Source organism: Haemorhous mexicanus, chromosome 26, assembly GCF_027477595.1.
Source record: "Haemorhous mexicanus isolate bHaeMex1 chromosome 26, bHaeMex1.pri, whole genome shotgun sequence".
Classification (NCBI taxonomy): domain Eukaryota; kingdom Metazoa; phylum Chordata; class Aves; order Passeriformes; family Fringillidae; genus Haemorhous; species Haemorhous mexicanus.
Window position 1 is genome coordinate 1705488 of NC_082366.1, and position 4787 is coordinate 1710274.

At 63.8% G+C, this 4787-nt stretch overlaps 1 long non-coding RNA gene across 1 annotated transcript; it reads right to left on the minus strand.

The window, feature by feature from the left end:
• Positions 1 to 425: 425 nt before the first annotated feature.
• Positions 426 to 1163, minus strand: LOC132338531 (uncharacterized). The gene is made up of 2 exons (XR_009489467.1): positions 1009 to 1163; positions 426 to 744 (listed from the first exon to the last, which is right to left on the minus strand). It is a non-coding gene; the product is annotated as an uncharacterized LOC132338531 (long non-coding RNA).
• Positions 1164 to 4787: the final 3624 nt, after the last annotated feature.

Sequence of the window (4787 nt, forward strand, 5' to 3'; positions counted from 1 at the left end):
CACTGCCTCGTCCCGTCAGGGCCTCCACAGCAGCTCATCCCTTCATGGCCCCGTCTCTTCAGGGTCTCCCCCAGCCCAGCCGAGCTGCCCAGCAGCAGCGCCGCAGCCCCACAGCAGCTCCAGAGGAGCCCCATCCAGAGGCACCTCGGAGCCCTCAGCAACACGGGCAGCAGCACATGGGCGGGAGGACACGGATGGCGCTTCCTGCCCGGCACAGGGCTTGTGGCCATCGCCAGGCACCTGCCCGGCCGCTCTGTCGGCAGCACAAAGGCTTCAGCGGAACCACCAAAGGCCGAGGGGCTTCGGGCCGTTTTCCCTGCAGCACTGCATACCTGGGCAGGATGCTAAGTACAAGCACCCTTTTCCCTACTTCCCCTGTGCCCTACGGACCCTGGGCAGCAAAGAAAAGCTCCTGAGAGTCTCTATACTATAACACATTCTATATTTACATTGGATAAAAAATGGAAGGGAGGAAAAGAAAAATCATAAAGAAAAAGAAAATCCCTGCTGGCTCAGGTTGCCCCAGAAAAGAGAGCCTCCCGGATCAGCTCTGTACAGGGCTCCAGCAGTGCAGCCAGCCGAGCCGTGACAGACGAGGCCGAGTCCTCCATGCCCTGCGCAGCTGATCTTGCAGCCTCTGGAAGATGGAATATTGCCCACTCGCTGTTGCTCGGAGGACATGAAGGGTTTCAAGTGCCAGCTCTGACACAATACTGCTCATGTCCTCCGTCAGGCGTTCCAGGGCTGCAAGAGAGAGGAACAGAGCCACGGTTCAGATGTCGGATCTGCGGGGAGCTGAGGAGAGCTCCCTGCCAGGGCCATCCCGGCCAGCTCTTGCCATGGCCAGGTGGGAGCAGGGACCAAGGGGATCAGCCCGAAGCTGCTGGCCACGAGTGGCACACGTGGCCCTGAAATCTCAGTATGCTCTGCTCACGGGAGCAGAGGCCTCTGCAGCCGGAGCAGGGCTTGCAGCTCTCCCCCCGCTGTCAGCCCGCTGCCCTCACTCACCACTGCAGATCAGCTGGAGCTCTTGCTGCTGCCCCCTCAGGTGCCGCCCGCCGATCCCTGCGAACACAGAGCCTGTCACGGCCCCAGCGGCACAGCTCCCTGCCAGCGGCGCTGCCGGCGCTGTGGCCACACGGCCTGCTGGCCCGGCAGGGCTCAGCCCGGCCCTGGCCGCACCCTGCCGCCCAAGGGCACGGCTGCCAGAGGGCGGCAGCGGCGCCGAGGCCAGGCGGGGCTCCACGGCGCTGGGTCCAGCTGGCGCTGCCGGGGCAGCAGGTGGGGCTGGGGCCGAGCTGCGGCGGGCTGGGGAGGGAGCCCGGGCTCGTGGCTCACCCAGGAACCTGATGGCCGCCTCTCGCAGGGGCTCCTGTGGGCTCTGCAGGTAGGGCAGGGCCTGGAGCAGGTGCTCGGCCGCTTGACTCCTGTCCTCGGCCAGCTGGAGAGAGCGGCGGGAGGGAAGGAAGGGTTGGCGCGGGCTCAGCCCCTCCCTGCCCGCACAGCCCTGAGGCGCGGCCAGCAGCCGCTGGGGCCGGGCTCCCGAGGGGAGGGGCCAGAGGGCCGGCTGCTGCCCGGGGAGCCGCGGTGCCGCTCCGCCCCGCAGCCCCGCCGGGCCGGGGCTCCATGGGCCCCCGGCTCGGGCCCACGGGAGCCTGGAGTAGAGCCCGCGCGGCCTCTGTGTGCAGCAGCGGGCAGGGAAAGAGCTGCCAGCCCCGCACACTGAGCAACACCCTCGGGGGCCTTCAGGCTGAGGCTGGGGATTCTCGGCTGTCCTTACCAGGCACTTGCCGAACCTCCATGTCTGATCCATCTGCAGCATTTGTTCGAGATCCCTCCTCTTCAGGAATGTGGCTGAAGAATGCAGCGTTTCCCTGGAGGCCTGGAGAGCAGCAGAGACGCACAGATGGCCCCACAGGCCATCCCAGGAGCGCAGGAGCATCCCAGTGCCACAGCCTGGAGGGGGCTGCAGCCTGGGAGGAAGCCAGGGCAGGAGGCAGCCCAGCCCACTCCCAGGGGGACAGCAGCCGGCCACAAGCCCTCACCTCAGCAACAAGCTGATCCTCATCATGGCAGTGGATGTAGAGTGGAAGCAGGCTCTGGCGCACTTGTGACTTCAGGGCCTTTCTTCCATCTTCTGTTAGTAAGTCCAGCATCTCTTGAAAGACACACATGGAGCTCAGCTGCACCTGGCTATCATGCTGTGTGAAAGGAAGGACAAAACACCTCAGCATCAGCTGCTTCAGGCCCCCCAGGGCACAGGGCTGCATCTCCACAGGGCACCAAGCGTCCGGGCAGCACCCAGGGGCCGTGGCTGTGGGCACAGAGCCTTACGCAGTCAAAGAGTGGCAGGAGTGCCTCAGCCAGCTGCAGGGCGATGGGGGTGGGTATTGGGGCGCCATTATCCAGGAGAGTGTATCTGAGTAGAAGAATGGTCATCCTGACCATGTCGCTATCATTTTCATCCAGAAGATCCACAAGGCTTTCATTCAGGCTCCTCATTTTTTCGGCCTGTGTGGATCACAAGTTTGTGAAACACCACCCTGCTGCCGCAGGGCCCAGAGGCCAAAGGCCTGTCCCGAAGCACTCGGGCAGCTGAAGCGGGAGGCAGGAGAGCTGGGAGCAGCTGCCCCAGGGCCCGAAGCCCAGGCGAGGCCAAGCCACTGCGTTGCCCGGCCCCACGCTGCCTGCACGGCTTCAGGCACTGCCCCCTTCTCACCATCAAGGGGTTCTTGCCCAGCACTACGAGGCCTCTGAGGGCCAAGTAACGCCTCGCCCTGTGCTCGCTCTGCAGGTTCTGTGACATGATCTCCAGAACACTGTCACTGCGTTCCCTCAAGTCCAGGCACTGGAGGACCTGAAAGGCACAGGGCAGTGACAGGGGACCCCGCCAGCAGGTGCCTGGAACAGCAAAGGGCTGGGCCGGGCAGCAGCACAGGGCACGGGCACCCTCTTGGCAGCTGTGGCTGTGAGAGGGCAGAGAGCTGGGAGGCAGCTCAGCCAGGCAGTGCTGGCCTTGAGGCTCACCTCCACAAGGAATGCCAGGGCAGGGAAATCCCAATAGGGCATCTCTTCGCCAAGGAGGCTGAGCACGTAGAATGCAATCCCAGAGCAAAAGCGTACAGATGAATGGCAAATTTCTCTGACGAGAGGAAAAAGGAAACAAGACCCTGAGCCAGTGGGGCCAACCTCTCCCAGGAGTGACTCACACACTTCTCATCTTTCTCCACCACCCTTCCAGCAAGGGGACGTGGGCCATTTGAGAGTTGGTTGCTCACTGGCATCCTCCTCTCCCTTCCTCTTCGAGTCTGCTTGGCCGTCCCTCAGTGACAGGGCCTTCAAGCCCATGACCACGGGGGCTGTGTGGGGCACCGGGGCACAGAGCACAAATGTCAGAGGCAGTGGGGGAGAAGGGGGTCTCACCTGGCCAGCAGAGCCACGGCAAAGTGGTGGGTGTCAACAGAGAGCAGCGTGTCCCAGCCACACCTGCGTTCCATTGCCACCACCACATCCTCACACCGGAGAAGGCAGAGCAGGGACTTCAGGGTCCGCACCGCAAACCTGTGTGCAGAGCAAAGCCCAGCAGGTCACGCTGGCAGCACTGGCTCCTTCGCAGGCCACGTGGCAGGGACAGGAGGACTGGGATGGAGCACCTGTTGGGGCTGGTGGCAAGGCCGTGCTCTTCCTGGCATTCCATCCAGAAGATATCGACCTCCTCTGGCACATCCAGGGTGCTGAAGAACACTTGGAAGAGCAGGTGCACAAAGAGGCGGGGGAAATACACCTTCAGTATACGTGGGATACAGGGCTCCTGGAGGATCTTCCACATCACCACGGTTGCCTGCAGAGGACAAAGCCCCCCCGAGACAGCGCTCAGTGCCGAGGTGTCCGTGTGGCAGGGCCCGAGCTTGGCAGGGAGAGGCCCCGAGAGACGCAGGGGGAGCACGGGGCCTGGCGGGCCTGAAGCTGCCCCTGGGCCAGGTTTCAGGCCAGCGCCTGAGGCAGGGAGATGCCTGAGTGGGGAAAGGAGGGTGGGAGAGCTGCTGGAGAGGCGGCCTTGGGGCCAGCAAAGGCCAGTTGCAGAAACTCACGGCCACGGCAAAGACACCCGTTTCGTCCCCGTCGGAGGTGCGCGTGCTGTGCTCTGGCCAGCTCCCCAGCACATCCAGGAGGACCAGCTGTGCCAGCTCCGCGGTCCTGGCTGAGCCCATGATGATCTTCCACATGGCCGTGGCGGCTCTGTGGGGTTAGAGCTCTGTCTCAGGGGGTCTCAGACACAGCACTGGGGGGAGCTGAGCTGGCTGCCAGTTCTGCCTCTGCCGATTGCCCCTCAGCAGCAGCACCCAGGCAGCCCAGCCCTGCGGGGACAGAGCCCTGAGGGGCAGGGAGGGAGCATGGCAGCAGGCTCAGGGGCTGACATGCCACGGCTTGGAAAGGGAGCAGAGGGCCCTGGAACTCTCTGCTGGTCAGACACCTGGGACAGGCTGTACAGGGTGATGGGCTGAGGAGCCCTGAGCCCTCTGGGCAGGTGGGCCCCATACCTGTCACAGGATGGGGCCACACGCAGGAGCGCCATGACTGCATCGTTTGGCTCTGCTTCGGTGAGATCCAGCAGGGGCTTGTCCAGCCTGTGCTCATCAGAATCATTGGCCAGGAGCCACTGGTGGATGTACCTCACCATGGCAGGCACCTGGAGCAGGCACGGGGAGATTTGGAAAGCTGCCAGAGGGAGCAATGTTCCCAGCTTCCCCAGAGAAGTGCTTCCCTTCCCACCACACTGCCTCGTG